At 40.3% G+C, this 17,939-nt stretch overlaps 1 long non-coding RNA gene across 1 annotated transcript; it reads right to left on the bottom strand.

Moving 5' to 3' along the window:
• Positions 1-16,536: 16,536 nt before the first annotated feature.
• LOC123412370 lies at positions 16,537-17,345 on the bottom strand. The gene is made up of 2 exons (XR_006613486.1): positions 17,169-17,345; positions 16,537-16,883 (listed from the first exon to the last, which is right to left on the bottom strand). It is a non-coding gene; the product is annotated as an uncharacterized LOC123412370 (long non-coding RNA).
• Positions 17,346-17,939: the final 594 nt, after the last annotated feature.

The raw sequence follows: 17,939 nt of genomic DNA, 5'->3' as shown, positions 1-17,939 counted from the left end.
CGTTGGGAGAGGTTCTCCTCGGCGAGTTTGAGCCGGGAGAACACGGTCTCAAATGGGGGGAGAGGCACCGTGTCCCCGAGGACGACGCGGATGGTGTCAAGCCGTTTGTCGATGCCGTGGAGGAACTGATTGGTGAGATCCACCTCAGTGACCGGGTAGTCGATATCGGCGAGGCCGGCGGTGAGGAGCTTCATGCGTCGGGCATATTCGGCGACAGAGAGATCACCTTGTTTGAGATTCCGGTACTGCCGATTCAGGGTCATGTATCGGGCGGCACGATTGGCGAGGAAATAGTCCCGGATGCGCCCCCAAAGATCGAAGGTGGTGGTGGCACCCACGACGTGATCGATGAGGGGATCGGCCAGAGTGGAGTAGATCCAAAGAACTAGGTGAACATCGAGTTCGCGGAGGTGGGCATCGGCGTTGGGTGGGAGGGGTTGTTCAATGAATTGGGAGACGCCGTAGCGGAGAAGAACGAGGAGGAAGAAGGACTTCCACTTGTGGTAGTTGTGATCGTCGGGGTTGAGCTGAAATTTGATATGGTTTTGGATGCTGTCATGGAAGATCGGGTGGCGGGATTGGGGAATGGCGGGTGGAGGAGGTGGCGGTGCAGCGGATTGAGGAACGATGGTGGAGAAGAGAGGTGCAAACGTAGATGGGGGAGAGGGTGTACCGAAAACAAAGGGGGAAGAGGCGGCGGTGGAGGCAGGGTTGGAGGCCGCGGTGGTGTCGACGACCGTCGTCGAGGAAGAGGAGGTTTGGCCGGAGCCGGTGGCCGGCGCGGAGGGGAGGTCGGAGGTGGTCATAGGAGGTGGCTGGTGTCTGATACCAAGTAAGAGAATATATTCCTTCCAATGATCAACATGTACAATGGTGTTACATATATATAGCAAAGGTAGAGGAGAGCCGGTCTAGATCCTACATACAAGGACGGCTTAGACTAAGTGCTATGACTAGGTAAAGGATAACGTTAACAGTTTCCGTGGCGGCTGCGATATAGATGCATAATATGCGCCGGCCAAATGAAAGGGAAGGCGATCCAGTTTGGTTTGGGGGAACGGAACGAGATCAATCGAGTATGACTCAGTCACCTACAATTTCCTTTTTATTTTCCATCAATATCTATCACGTACATCTTTGTGAGAACACGATGTATTATTTTACTGTGGTAATATAGATAAACTAGGACTGGAAATAGAACGACAACTATCTTTTTCTTTGGGCACTGGTCTGTGCCGGCGTCCCGGCCGACCGCACGCGAGCCATCTGGTTTGACCGTCAAATCTGTTCATGAAGCAAAAATCATCGATTGAAGCAAAAATAAACAATAACATAGTAAATTTCGGCCACCTGCACGACGTGTCGCGTGCGACCGGCCGAACGGTACGGCTGGCGTGCCGGTTTCAAACATTTCCCTTTTTCTTTTGGCGAGGAAAAACGGCTGCTGTCTCTGCTTTTCCTAGAGGTTTGTAAGATCTTTTATATTCTTTCTTTTTTTGCGAATCGATCTATTATATTCTTGCTACGCCAGGACTACAAATCATTCCAAAGAAAAACTACAAATCATCCACATATGTATCACATATGAACTTGTAATGGTCTGAATATACAACACATAAACATTTAACTGATTACAAAATTCACTTTATTTGAGAAAAATTTCGATATTTAGACATCAGAAATTTCAGTAATACCACATAAACTCATAATCCACGTAACTTCTATCGCGAGTTTTAGATATTTGTCAGTCTTGAGGATCTAGAAACGATTTATTTAGAGCTTGCAGAGACAGGGGCACACATGCACGATGCGACATGATTGTTTCAAAAGTTTTGAAATTGTTTGTGGATTAGGGCTTAACTATCCCATAAAATAGAACTAGGGATGAAAGGGAAAAAATAACCTTTGGCTCGTACAGTGCCTCTCGGGCGTTAAGGCAATCAGGTTGGCTCTGCCTCTCGTTGGCCCTGCCACCGATCTATCTCGTATGTTTGTGCCCTTAGGGTCAAGGAGGGGGAAAGTATTCGGTGCTCCTAGTATTCGATGCTCCCAGCCTTGCCACCGATCAGTCTCGTGTGTTTGTGCCCTTAGTGTCAAAATTACCTTTTCTTTAATGTTTATGAAAAAATTATAATGTTTACAATGGATGTGACTACAAGTCCTAAAATTTCAGGTTCAAACTCGAAACAAAAATTGAGAAACAAAAATGTGAAATCTAGCATGAATAGTGTAAGAAAGAGAGACAAAATCAACATCGACACTATTTAGATCTGGATTTCTCTTTTTTGTTTGTCAATTTTAGATTTTGGACCTCAAATGTTTAGGGCTTGCAGTGACATTTCTTTTGAAACATTACAATTTTTTATGTTTTTTTTAAATACTTCAAAATGTATTTGACATTGGAGCATCGGTAGTACCCAAGGCTGGGAGCACTAGATACTTTTCTGTCAAGGAAGTGCAACGGATCTCGACACGTACTAGCTAGATGGCTTTTGCTTTGTGTTCGTCTTTAGGTGGCTTTTTTGTGTGTTTGGTTTCAGGTTTTTGTCTTGATTAGACGATGTGGGACGGCTCCCTGAAATTGAAACAAGGTATTTCCCGTCTAGCCTTCATTCCGGCGGTGCATCTATTATCGTTCAAGGCTTATTCATAAGCTAAATATTAAACTGTCGTTACTTATTCCCTATCTTTAGAATATGCATGCTTGCATGTCCACGTATGCCCTTAAACTGCATCCCTGCCTTAAATAATATTATTGCATCCTTATACACAATAAATTGATAAATAGGAACTACTCCTTCCGTTCCTGAATATAACACCATATAGGAATTTTAAATTGGACTACATAAGAAGAAAAATAAATGATTCTATACTCTAAAATATGTTTGTGTATATCCGTATATAGTTTGTATTTAAATATTAAATTGACTTATATTTACAAATGGAGAGAGTAAATATATAAAATAAATTACATGAACGATAGAATACAAAAATTAATATTCAGATCCAAATGCATTTGTGACATGTCCTGCGATACTTGGCTAGGTAGTTAGGAAAGCACATTTTCATGGTTTGTAGGGGATATGATAAGTCGATCTCCAACATGTAGGCCCGGGCGCATTAGCGAGTGGAGGACGTCAGCATTAAGGATGGCAGGGTCGCTGTATAATTTGACAGACCACCGTGGGAACCGATGGTTTCTTGCCCGAGTAACGATGGGTTCCCACGTGCTACAGGATGATGTGGCCACACGTAGGCCCGGGCGTAAAAAACGATGAACCGAACACCAAACCGGAACCGAAACCAAAGAAACTGAATTTTCGATTTTTCTCAGTCACACATCCAAGTTCGGTTTTCACTTTTACTCACCGAATAGAGATTACTCGGTTCGGTATTGTACCTCATCACCGAACAGAAAACCGAGCAAGCCACGAGGCTCGTCACGCATGCATCCCGTCAACTGCTTGAGACCGCGCCTGTGTCCGCCCACAAGCCGGCCATATATAACGAACGTTCGAAGGCCTTGGCATGGGTGGCCACGTTATATGGGCTTTTTTTTTTAGGATAGCCACGTTATGTATCTAGCCGCGCTAGAGTAATAGAAATGGCCATGCAGAGGCAGACACAACGTTCCATGATACAAGAAGTTGATGTGAAGAGAAGAGCGTTTAGTCAGACATCTTTTCGGTATAAAACTGAAACTGAAACAAAATTGCCGGTTAACCGAAATTTCGGTTATCTATTTTTTTTACTTTATTTCGGTTTTCATTTTTGATAACCGAATTCATAAAAGAACCGCCACATGCACATTGATGCTCCATCCATAACTATCCTCAAAGAGCTGTTGAATTATGTGATGGGCCTTAGGCCAATAAGATAATTTCAGAAATCTTCAAGGACCCATGTAGGAGGTGGTATGATAAGGTGGTGGTGGGAAGTTTAGTCTAGTCCCATCCATTAGTGGAGAAGTAGTTGGATCCGTTTATAAGGATCTCTCTTCTACAAAGTACATGCTATTGGAGCATGAGAAGCGAAGAGGTCCTCTCACACTCCTCCTTCGTCGTCCGCCTAGTCACGACGCGTCACGGGTTGCGGGAATGAGCCCAACCGAGCTCGCCGGTGACTCCGTCCCATTCACCATGGGAGAACAGGCCTCCGAAACTCCGCCTCTCCGGATCCTGTACGGGATAGGGTGTTTATTTTACCCCTAGTAGTACTAGCTATATGCATAGATGTTCCTGTAATCAGTATGTCATGAATCTAGTCAATGCCATGTTAGTGATTGTTGCGTGAATTAATCTATTTGGAAAATTGTTAGTGATTATTTCGTGGATTAATCTATTCGGAAAATTGCCTATTTACTCAACAATCCATATAGCCGGTGTCACTCCTACGGGAACGATCACTCCTGAACAGGAGAAGGCGTTCACGGAGGCCACCATCTTATTCCTTGGAGCAGTTTTAAGCGTGGTCGGAGATAAGCTGGTTGATGCATACTTACATGTGCATGTTGCCAAAGAGCTGTGGGAGGCGCTCGAATCTAAATTCGGGGCCACCGATGGTGGGAGCGAGATGTATATTATGGAGCAGTTCCATGATTTACGAAATGGTTGAGAACCGTTCTGTACTGGAACAAGCTCATGAGATAATATGCATTGCTAAAGAACTTGATGTTCTGCGATTTTCCGGGCAAATTTGTCGCGGGGTGTATAATCGCTAACCTCCCTAATTCCTGTAGGAACTTAGCTACCACTCTGAAACATCAGAGGGGTGAGTTCTGAATAGAGGATATCATCGGCTATCTGAGTGTTGAGCAGAACTCGAGAGCAAAGGACTCGCACGGAAAAACGGTCGAAGGTCCTTCTGTTGCCAACATGGTACATCAGAGGAACTTCAATTCCCACAAGCCCAAGGGGAAGAATTCTGTCCAACAGAATACTGATTTTAAGAAGAAGGGAAAGAAGACCTTCAAGAAGAACAAGAAGGGAGATGATTGCTTCAATTGTGGTTCTGAGGAACATTGGGCCAGTACGTGGCCAAACAAGTACAAGAAGCCAGGGAAGGACTCCAAGTCTGCCAGTATGATTGTGAGAAACAATGAAAGTGGTGCATCTGGGTCACAGGCCGAGGGTCCGAATTGATGGGGAATGGCACGAGTGCTTCTGTTCTTGGAGTTGGCACGGTCGATCTGAAGTTTACTTTGGGAAGGATCTGTTGGAAATATGCCCAGAGGCAATAATAAATTAGTTATTATTATATTTCCTTGTTCATAATAATCGTTTATTATCCATGCTAGAATTGTATTGATTGGAAACTCAAATACATGTGTGGATACATAGACAACACACTGTTCCTAGTGAGCCTCTAGTTGACTAGCTCGTTGATCAAAGATGGTCAAGGTTTACTGGCCATAGGCAAGTGTTGTCACTTGATAACGGGATCACATCATTAGGAGAATCATGTGTTGGACAAGACCCAAACTATAAACGTAGCATATTGATCGTGTCGTTTTATTGCTATTGTTTTCTGTGTGTCAAGTATTTGTTCCTATGACCATGAGATCATATAAATCACTGGCACCGGAGGAATACCTTGTGTGCATCAAACGTCACAACGTAACTGGGTGACTATAAAGGTGTTCTACAGGTATCTCCGAAGGTGTCCGTTGAGTTAGTATGGATCAAGACTTGGATTTGTCACTCCGTGTGATGGAGAGGTATCTCGGGGCCCACTCGGTAATACAACATCACACAAAAGCCTTGCAAGCAATGTGACTAAGTGTAAGTCAAGGGAACTTGTATTACAGAACGAGTAAAGAGACTTGCCGGTAACGAGATTGCAATAGGTATGCGGATACCGACGATCAAATCTCGGGCAAGTAACATACCGAAGGACAATGGGAATAACATACGAGATTATATGAATCCTTGACACTGAGGTTCAACCGATAATATCTTCGGAGAATATGTAGGATTCAATATGGGAATCCAGGTCCCGCTATTGGATATTGACCGAGGAGTGCCTCAGGGCATGTCTACATAGTTCTCGAACCCGCAGGGTCTGCAAACTTAATGTTCGACGATGTTTTCTGTTGGCTTCGTTGTTAATGAAGTTGACAAATTGTGTATACCATGGCCATGGTGGGGGCGAAGTAGTTATATTGTGCTTGTATGTTGATGATATACTGATATTTGGGACCAACCTCAAAGTGATTGAGGAGGTTAAGTCTTTTCTATTTCAAAACTTTGAGATTAAGGACCTTGGGGTGGCTGATGTTATCTTGAACATCAAGCTTTTGAGAGATGATGAGGGTGGGATTACACTTCTGCAATCCCACTATGTTGAGAAGATTTTGAGTCGCTATGGATATTCAAACTGCAAAAATTCTCAAACATCATATGATCCTAGTGTGCTGATTCAAAAGTTCAAAGGCATAGCTATACATCAATTGAGATTCTCTCAAATTATTCGTTCGCTTCTATATCTAGCTAGCGCAACGAGGCCTGACATCGCGTTTGCTGTGAGCAAACTGAGCCGATTTGTTGCCAATCCGGGCGATGTTCATTGGCGTGCTGTTTAAAGAATTATGCGCTACCTGAAAGGTACTATCAACCACGGACTTCACTATCAGGGAGACCCATCGGTACTTGAAGGGTATAGTGATGCGAATTGGATCTCTGATGCTGATGAGATGAAGGCCACTACTGGGTATTAAAATTGTTGTTGAAATACAATTTCACTCTTTTTGGATTAAATGAATTTGCAATGGTTTATGAAATGTGTGTGAAGTCCATTGAAACATGGTTTGCAAAACATGATTTATGAATGTGAAATCGAGTGAAATCAATTGAATTCATTGAGAAGGTGATAAATGAATCCAATTGTTTGTTATTTGATTGTGTGAAGTCAAGATTTATGTTTCAGTTTTAGTTGCAAACCTTTTAAATCTATTAAAATAATAAGTTTCATTGAAACATATTTGGTGAAACTATTGAAATTAGCTTCTAAAATGCGTGAAATTAGTTCCCTGAAATAATTGACAAATTTGATCAAAAAATACAAATCAGTTTGTTGAAATTTACTGAAAAAGAAACGGATATGCATATATAAGTTATCAAAATTAAAAGTTAAAAATATGAAACACAAATTGGTATGTGTATTATTTATTTGAAACCCTACTTTTTTTAAATGATTGAAATTGGTTTTGAAAAAAAATACATTAAAGCAGTTTCTTGGAAGTGAGAAACTTTTATTTAAATGAAATGAATGTTTTCAAAATTCAATTGTTTTTTAAACACATTTAAAATCATTTTGATGTCAGAGAGGTTGATGCGTTGAAGAAAAATATGAAATGACATTCTGTATATGAAGTGGGAGAGATTGATCACTCTTACGTGTATAGTGAAGGGCAAGTGAAATCACGTGGGTAGGACATGGCTGACATCACATGATGGCCCGCCATCTGATCAAATATGGGACTTAAATGAAGAAGATAGTGAAATACTAGTGAAATACAAACATACAACTTTTGAGTTGGTACCATTCTATCGGTAGCTACTGGGACACTGTAAAAACATAAAAACACTTTACTGGATCCAAGGGGCAATCTGCTGGGTGACGCTTCGTATGAACGGCCGCCTTAAAAAATTAGCTAAACAGGGTCAGTTTTTTTGGGTGGTTTAAAAAATAAGCTTCCTCTTCCCAGCTTAAAAATTAGCTGACTATTAAATTTGTTGAGACTTCAAAATTAGTTATCTCATAAGTAGTTTAAAAGCATAAATAAATATGAGAGACGACTTATGAAAAAAGCTGGAGAGAAGGACCCTTATTTTTTAAGTTGTCAAAAGAACAGACCCTCAGACCTAGTGGACGAGCGTGAGAAGGTCGGTGCGCATCATGAACTCAAAGAGATCGGTGTGTGGATAAGAAAAAAAAATCTTATACAATCCTGGTCGTACAATCCCGAGTGCAAGACCGTCTCCAGCGCTTGACATGTGGACCCGAATCTTGTAGCAATTGTCAATGCCATTTCTCTTCCTGGCTCACAGCCGCCCTGTTTACCAGATCCCGAATCCCTTTTCATTTGCAGCAGCCGTAATGTACTCGGAAGTAAGTCGTTCATCATATATTCATTATAGGTTCATCTGCATTATATAATTATTCAGGTCCGTAATGTATTCAGAAGTAAGTCGTTCATCATACATACATTGTAGGTTCATCTGCATTATATAATTAAGTATATCAAAAACCATTACAAAACATCATGAATAAAGAAATGATCAAATTAATACAAGTTTATCACATTAACAAAAGTACAGTAATGATCAAATATTATTATTACAAAAATAAGTACAAAAAGTTCATACATAGTTGTCATAAAAAAACATACAACTATCTAAATCATCTCAAACATACATTGAAACTAACAGACAACTATATAAAACATTTAAATGCAGCAACAAATGCAAGCAAAATCGTAATTAAGATAACAATTGATCCAACATCATAATGATACCCAACCTCTTTATCAATGGTATATTTTCTAATCTTTCTAATCTTCAAACGCATTGCATCCATCTGAATCTTGTGTAAATCGACGACATAAAAAACGTGCAACTACAATTTCATCTGCTATTTTTTAATTATTTTCAATTTTTCTTTCAAATAATTGTTTTATTTTTCAACTAAATTTAACCTCTCGACAAATGGGTCGGTTGGAATTTCCGGTTCACATACCTCATATGTAAAAATATCTATGTCAAGTTGGTCGACTTAATTGTCATAACCACTAAATGAAACAAATAGTTATAAAAGATAATATACCACATCCCCCTATTAGTCAAGTACCCCTCTTCCTATTTAGTTTAGTGGTTAAGGCGAGAAATGGCTTGATGAACCCTTCCGTGACCCTCCAACTGAAGACCTGCAAAGGTGCTGAATGCATTAGCAGTTTGAAACATCGAACCGTCAAACGAACTTTAATAGTCAAAAACTAACAGAAGCAACCTCTTGGATATTCATTTAGATATTTGAATGTTAGACCGAACGAGAGCCGACGGGGGCAGATATCAAACCCATGGCATCATGTAATAAAAAACAATAATACAAGTACAAAAATTATACAAGTAACTATACTTAAATCATACAATTAAGATTTTTTTAAAGAGATAAGAACAAGAGGCTCACCACGATGGTGTTGGCAACAAGATCGGCACGGACAATCGACAGCGGTGATGACGAGGATGATAACTTGGAGGAAGAACAAAGGAGAAAGCTTAAGTGTGGATCGGCCACCTCATAGCAATGACATCATGTTGTGAGGCATTTCATCGAACATCTCTTGAGCAGAGGAAAGGAAAACAAACTAGCAAACACCTCCCACCATCTCTGAGGAAAAAATAGAGGAGAGGGGAGCGGGGGCAGGGTGAGGGGATACATAGGCAAATTTTTAGTCCCAGTTGGTGTCCAAACCAGGACGGAAGACATGCCTTTAGTCCTGGTTAGAGACACCAACCGGGACTAAAGGGTGTGGGACCTGCCGCAACCTCTTTAGTCCCGATTGATTTGTCTAACCGGGACTAAATGTCCCATTCAAACAGGGACTGATGCCTGTTGAGCCTCCTCCGGCATTTCCACCGCTCGAACCGGGACCGATGCTCGCACTATTCCTGGTTCGTAATGCTACCGGGACTATTGGTGAGATCCGGCTAGAACCAAAGTCATGTTTTCTACTAGTGCTTATAGATTTGTTGTCACAATAACGCACAACATTGTTAGCATTTCATCGAGCACAAACTGTCACGAATGGATACGAAGAAAAATGCAGATATTTCTGCATGCCTTCGTTACCTTAGCATCGAACAAGTGCAGCTTCACCATCTGGACATTGTCAAATAGCATGGTGTCACTCTTGAAATACGTGAAGGGCATGCAAAAGTACACAAGAGTTGGGTGGATGGCCGTAACAATTCCAAAAAAAAAAACACAGATAACAATAACATAGAAAAGGAATGTGGCTTATAACTGCTACTTTAAATCCTCACACAACAAGTTGCCAAAAAAACACTGTTCCAAAGAACATTTGGAAAATGTTGCAAACTACCTGAAAAATGTTGAGTAAGTGTTAATTTTTTTTAACTAAAGTGTTTTAGGAATGTTGAACAAGTTTTAAATTTTTGATTAATTTTAAAAATATTGATCAAGTTTTTGACAAAATGATCTATAAGTATTAAATACTGTTGAACGAGTATTCGAAAAATGTGGAACAAAGTATTTGAAAATACTGAAGAAGTATTTTTAAATGTTGAGTAAGTATTAAAAAATGTGAACGAGTATTTGGAAAACGTTGAGCAAGTATTTGAAAAATGTTTAATAAGTATTAAATTCTGCTAAACGAGTATTCAAAAAATGTGGAAAAAGTATTTGAAAATGCTGAATAAGTATTCAAAATGTTAAAGAAGTATTTTAAAATATTGAGAAAGTATTAAAAAATTTGAACGAGTATTTGGAAAATGTTGAATGAATATTTGAAAAATGTTGAATAAGCACTAAAATGTTGAACAACTATTTAAAAAATGTTGAATAAGCATTTGTACAATGTTGAACGTCTATGCAAAAATTTACTAAAAAAACATTTGATACTTATGAAAATATAGAGTGAAAACGAAAATAAACATAAGAATAAACAAAAGAAAAAAAACTACAAAAAAAGAAACAAACGAAAAAATGGAGAAGAAAACAAAAGGCAAAGTAACCAAAGATGAAGACAGAAAATGCAAGAAAGAATAAAAGAAAATGGAGAAAAAAAAGGAAAAACAGAAAGAAAAACTGGCTCGTAAATGCCTCAAGTAGGGCGCGTACAAATAATTTCAGTGGAAATTGACATTAGCCTAGTGGATAAAGAAACGTTTCCCTTCGGTGCGCCGGCGGAACCGACGCGCCGGTCGCTCGCTGTCTCGTGTGGGCCATAGAACATTTTTCGCGCGCGCGCTTTGCTGGTCAGGGCATGCAACTATTATTCCGTGTAAATTTTCTACAACTAGTGTTTAAATTTGCTACTAGCGTTTTCTATTTGTTACATCTGTCCACTAAAAAAGTTGCATTCATGTTTGGTTGCAACCTGACTTCGTCGGTTTTTTCGTTACAACCGGTGATTTTTAATTTTTGCTACAACCGTGTTAATTTTTGTTATACTTATATTATTTTTTGCTGCAACCATTCACTAAAAAGTTGCATATACGTTTGGCATAGTTGCGACCCGAGTTCATCGGATTGTTTTGCTACAACCTTTTTTTTGTTTTGCTATCACGCATCATCAGTTTCGTTTTTTTACTACGATCACGTAGATATATTTTTAGCTATAACATTTTTTTTGTTGCAATCGTTGACAAAATTACTACATCGTAGACAAAATTTGTTGCATCAAGGAAAAATTGCTGCATTGATAGATTTAATGGTGTCGATCGCAGATCCGACGGTCGCAACGCCATCGGCGCGAGCGCGCCGACGCCCAGTACTGGCCTAGTGGATAGGAGTGATGTGCAACAACGAGGACACCAGGGATCGATTCTTAGGTTCGTTGCCAGCGATCATACTCTCTCGCGTCGTTTGAGGCGAAAAATAGTCAGCTGCGTTAATGGTGCACTTTCCAAGTTCTCATGCTAGCCCAAGGTATCAATAAACTAGACCACTAGCTGATCTCAAGGAAAGCAGACTAGAAGGATGGTTGTATCCAACGGACTTATTTTAGTCTGACTAAAAATAGTTTCTTTAAAAGGCTAAAGTTTCAATCATCCATGACTAAAGAGGGCTAAAACTAGTCTTGAGACTAAAAACTTTTAGTCAAGAGTACCCCTACTAAAATATGAATTAGTCCTCTTTCTCCTCATTTAACTCATTTCCTTTAACACAGGAGAGTTCTAGATTGAAAGGTTTTGGAGGATAATAAATGCTCATTAACTTGATTTTAGTCTCTTTAGTATTTGGATCCAAGCATGTGTGAGGCTAGCAAGTTTTAGTCTCACTATTTTTAGTCATGAGACTAAAACGTATCCAAACACCCTCTAGACCCATCAATTCCTTATTAAGCACATTAGTACTCGGGATGGTCCGCATGCATGTTCCTCCATGACCAGCATGGTGCTTTGTTATGTTTTATCTTCATGGACGTTCAATCAGATCCATATGATATTGCTACATACGTACCTCAACAACCAAACACGCTCCTGCTCACCCCTGGCACTTTGCCAGCTTTGTGCTGCCTTGCGTGAGAGCGGATGGCCCAAAGCGGTTTGCAAAAGACTGGAAAGGTACACTGTTGATTATTTAGGAAGTGTCCCTTGTGTACGTAAATAATTTGAAGCCCCATCCTTGTCGATCTCCACACGGATTGAGTTGCGTGCATATATATGCTCCCTGGAGTACTAAAATTGCCTTCCTATACCGGCCATGGCTCTCTACCAATGACCTGCTTTGTAGAGTGATAAACTAGACCTAGCTGGTTGATCTCATCAAAAGTAACCCTTCAAAAAAAAGATCTCATCAAAAGTACAGCTGTCTGCCTAATTACTGTATCAATTAACCCGCGTGACAGGCTCGTCTGAACCGTCCGGAAATAATGACATGGTTTGGCACTTGTTAACTTAGGCCCTGTTTGGAATCATAATAGATTATGATAATCTGGATTATGAACATAGATTATATAATCTGGTTTATAAAAATAATCCAGGTGGGCATGTTTGGAGGCCAGATTATATAAACTGTAAACCAGCTTTTAAATTATACAATGACATGTTTGTCCTCTGTTTACAAGGAAAAATAGAAAAGTGGCGGTGGCACTGCGTAATTCTCTTGAAGTTTACGAGGGTAACACGTCATTTTTAATCCATAATCTCATTTTAGCTGGGGTTGAGCAGATTATGAGATTATAATAATCTGGTCATCTAGTTTATAAAAGCTACAATATAAACTGTCCTGTTTGGAAATACAATAGATTATAAAAACCAGATTATATAATCTGGGTGGTTCCAAACAGGGCCTTAGCTACTACTAATATAAACACAATTAGTTTAGCAGATTAATAATCTCTTGATGGTCCAAAATTTCCTGATCTTGATGGTGTGGTACAGTATGTGTTATCTTCACGAATATAAAACCAGATCCATAGGTAACACTGGTTTAATATCATGTTAGTAGTTTACATGCTATTGCACCACGTTAGCATAAGAAGCAAGTTTATGTGCAGCAACATTGCTCTCTCTTCCAATATTGTTTACTCTCCAGGATGGAAAATTCTTTTTTTTAGGTGAGGATGTAGAATTCCTCAGCAAGTCCAATGAGTCGCTGTAAGTAGGGTACCGTCTTGGCCGGATCAAGAACAGCCCCATAGTCTGTCTCGAACATCGTAGGACCAATATATGTTGGATTTTCACCCATTCCTTTTCGTCGCTACACCAGCGACTATATCGCCCAATCTTCTTGTCGCTATAGCAGCGACTGTATCGCATGTCCCATGGCGCTAGTAATGGTCGCCTCCCCGGGACAAGCGCAACTTCACCTCAACCTTGGTCTAGATACCAATCGTTGGATTTTCATTCAACTTTTTTAGAATTAACCAGACTTAATTAATAAGACATGTTTGGATTATTCTGCTGCAATTGAGATGTTTCAATTGCGGAGGAGAATCGAGAGCGAGAGCGGATGGAAAAAAGAAATTGTGCCTTGCGTTTTCATTCGTAATTAAGGAGTTCCGGCGAGTTCATACACGATAAAGTTGAGTTGCACATATATGACGAGTTATGTTCTCGCTGGACATGAGGTGTCGCTTGGTAAGATGTGGCATCGACGACAATTAGAAGATGTGAAGGTGTGGTGGGTGAAGAGATATGTCTCCCCTTGTGCATGAAACCAACATGAAGATGAAAATTAACGTAAAGATGGACGCGTAACAGCTAAGTTGAGTTCCTGCATGTAAGGCTACGTGTTTAGTATGCATGTGCATGCTACGTTGTGGTAGCATGGCTGGTAGTTTGGGTAATCGTTGGTTCGAGTCCACAAGTCCGCATGAAAAAGAAGATGGTGATGAAGTGATGGCCATCATTGCGAGAACATGGAAAGTTGTAGTCCGGTAAATTGATTGTTGGATTTTCACCCACTCATCATCGTCCCTACACCAGCGACTATATCGCCCACTCTTCTCGTCGCTACAGCGGCGACTGTATCACTCGTCCCGAGGCGCTAGTATAGGGGTCGCCTCCCCGGGGCAAGCACAACTTCACATCAACCTTGCTCTAGATGCCAATCGTTGGATTTTCATCCTTTTTTTTTGAATTAACCAGACTTAATTAATAAGACATGTTTGGATTATTCCAACAATGTATACTTTTTCTAGTGTTGACATGGCCAAAACCATCACCTGCCCTTCAGCCTCTTCATTCAAGAATGGTCTAGCCCTAGGCCGCACTAAACAAAAACTCGACGTTGCTATTTCTTGCAATGACTATAGTCGCTACCAAAACCGAACCAGCAATAAATGATGCATCTGAATTTACCTTAACAAAGCAAACAGGGTCCTAGCCCAAACATGGACGCATGGGCACCAGCTTCAGGTTGCACTTGACGAACTGCAACCAAAGGACTTTTGCCCTTCATCTCATCAGCAGATCTAATACCTCCCTTAAGACAGTTTCAGTAATTAGACAAGAAAATGACTGTATCAGCACTGGAGTTGCACCCTTAAGATGCACTATGTGGTCCCGTAAATACCAGGCTCCGATAACATCAACATCTTACCTTTGGAGATGTTGTTACATTAGCTATGTAACATTTGTTGGAATACGCCACTGTACGGGTAGAGTGATCAGTGTGCGTCCATACGTGCTAATAGAGCCAGTGGCCCGTGCTGGCCGCGTCGATGGCCGTGGCGAAGTATGCGTGTGTGCCTATCTGTGGGGCGCGAGGGTGTGCGTGCGCGCGCGTGTGTGTAATCCAAGTGCCAGTGTAGGGTTGTTCGTTGTAACGAGCGATGCCGGACTTTGACTCCAGAAATACGATGTATGTGGATCTTGGCTTTCATCGCTCGAAACGACCGTGTCCACTGTGCCCATCTCATCTTCTTCCTCTGTCCAAGTGAGTTCGTGAGTGAGCGAGGCAAGGGTTAGACCCATACAATTTGTACCAGAGTTTTGAGGTGATCCTGTGTGCAGTTATGTCCATCGTCAGCTCGGTGGTGCTCTCCTGCCGACACTGAAGCCGGAGAACTACATCGTCTCGATCAAGGTGGACAAGGTGATGCAGTACTCAGTTATTCAGCACGCTTCTTCCTCCTTCGCCAAGTATTAGTATTATGCCCATGACCTTCAAATTTGATATATGTTGTAGGTCAGATGCCTCTCCTAAGATCGCCATAACCCTGAAATTGTTATCACCTATATAATATGTGAAATTCTGTAATATGCGAGGCTAGATTTCCAAACATAAATTTTTGGCTCATTTTTTGTGCATCTATATTTGTTCCTAATAGCTTGATTTTAGTTTACTTAATTTATGTGTGAAGTTATATTTTTGTTGGGGGTTCTACATGATTTCAACCGTTGCTCATGCTGCCTATAAAGCTACAGGTTTCCTGCATTGATAATACATTATCTTCATCTTACACCAATAGACCATTCTGTAATTTACTTTCCCTAAAAAATTGCGTACATACCGGCTGAAACCTTCTTTTGATGGTAGGAAATAAACAAAGGGAACCATGGCCCACGGGTGATGATTTGGGAAAGATAGGTACACATAAATTTGGACTATTTGGTGCCACGATACTTTTATGATTATTAGGACGAGCACATTCTTTCTTAATTCCTTTGTGCTTGATATATTTTGTTCTCCATTAAACCACATGTTTGAGGCTGAAAGATCATGGTGATTCAGGTGTTCCTTTCAGACATGGGTCAACAACTTCAGGTTGAGTTAATATTGTCGTCTCAATACGACATGCCATTTTTATCGTCTTGGAATTTTTCTGGGACACAATAGGTCTTATATCGCTGCTATTTGATGAATACATTCTTTCAAAAGGAACATCTACGTAGCAGGTAAATCTTTTCCGTGTGTAGAGAACCTCTAATGGTTTTTTGGCATGAAAACTTGCAAGCACCTACAAAGTTGGGCATCCCTCATGTAGCAAAGTTTCAACTTTTCTTGATTTTGTTTTCTATTGTTTTTAATTGTATTATTCATAGAGGGTGCCTAGGCACCCGGGAGCTGAAAATACATTCTTGTATTGTACTCCCTCCGTCCCAAAATAAGTGACTCAAAAATAACTCAACTTTGTACTAAAGACGAAGGGAGTATATAATTGGGTGGATCAGGAAGATTTTTTTTTCGATGGTTAGGAAGAAAACTGTTCGAGAAGAAACAGTTTTTCCTCAGAAAAAGAGGGGAAGAAAACTGTGTTGTTGATTCGATTATTGACTTGTTCAAAGACCTACATTTAAATTAATAAAAATGTAATTTTCTTTGACAAACAAGAGAACCAAAATCTTAGTGCTGCCCAAAGTTTACTTGCAACACCATCACCAATCAAACGATAAATGGGATATTATTTTTCTTGCAGATACATCTTTGATATCACATATTATTTCTTCAAACAAAAGCTAAATTTGACGGGAACGGAGGAAGGGTAACAAATAGATGGGTTGTCATCGCCACTATACATGCCAAACCTCAACAATTTTTCTTGCATAAATCGATTGTCAGATAGCACAAGTTGGTCACATCACAACAGTAGCACTTTCGGTTAACGTGGCAGGCATGAACCTTTTCTTTATGGACGCACAACCCATTTGGTAAACTGACTTTACGATTGTCCATGCCATCCATAATTTGACCTATGGAAAAATAACAAACAATTGACGATTTTAGTAAGATTTTGGATTCATTAATAAAGAAGGAGCAGATGGAAAAATAACAAACAATTGACAATTTTAGTAAGATTTTGGATTCATTAATAAAGAAGCAGCATATGGCACACAAATGGAAAAAATGCAGTGGTAAATACTCACTCCGTCCGGAAATACTTGTCCTAGAGAGTACCTACTTCCAACAGAAATAGGAAATTCAAATTGTTGCGCGAGTAAGTACAAATTTATAACACTTGTGTACCGACCACTTACATAGTGTAGGAGTAGGAATGCATATGAGAAGAAGTAGGGACAACAGCAGGACTGACGCACAGATAGGTGGCATGTACTTGTCCATCGTAATGCAATACAACAATGGCGCTTGTTACAAGGGATTGACGAGAGAATATGTATTGTAGGTCCTGTATATATAGTGATGCAATCGAGAGATCTTGGGATACGATTGCATTTGCAAAGTAACCGTGTATGTGCAATGCATGTTAATATTTAGACAATATATTAATTTCATTAAATACTACTGTAATATTTAGCATGAAATTAATTGCTAATAGGCATGTCATTAATTAACGCGATATCAGGAAGTATATAATTAAATTGGTTGGCATTGGTGCTGATAATAGGTATGTCATTAATTAACGCGATTAAGTGATATACATGTTTAGGGCGTGTTCTGAAACTGCCCAGCGTCTCCAAAACATCTTAATTAGATTCAGCTTCTCGCATGACTTCTTGCTTCAGGTGGCGACTTTGAAAGTGTTCGGCCCGCTTTCTGTCGTTAGGCACGGGGCTGCTAGTCCATTTGGCGAGATTGACAGGCCAAGTTGGGGCCCAATACCAATTGCCAACGCACACGAGAGAGAGTTCGGAAAATAAACTCGAACCGGTAAGCTGAAAGTCACTTGGCGTTAATTCAGCTCAACTCCAACTTCTTCTCGAGCCAACACATTTCACAAACTGAACTATGTTTGGCTGGGTGATTTTTTTTTCAAACATAGTTTAGTTTGTGAATTAGTTTGGTTTTTA

Source organism: Hordeum vulgare, chromosome 7H (assembly GCF_904849725.1).
Source record: "Hordeum vulgare subsp. vulgare chromosome 7H, MorexV3_pseudomolecules_assembly, whole genome shotgun sequence".
NCBI lineage: Eukaryota > Viridiplantae > Streptophyta > Magnoliopsida > Poales > Poaceae > Hordeum > Hordeum vulgare.
The sequence above is the reverse complement of the archived record's forward strand: the minus strand, read 5'-3'. Positions and strand labels throughout refer to the sequence as shown.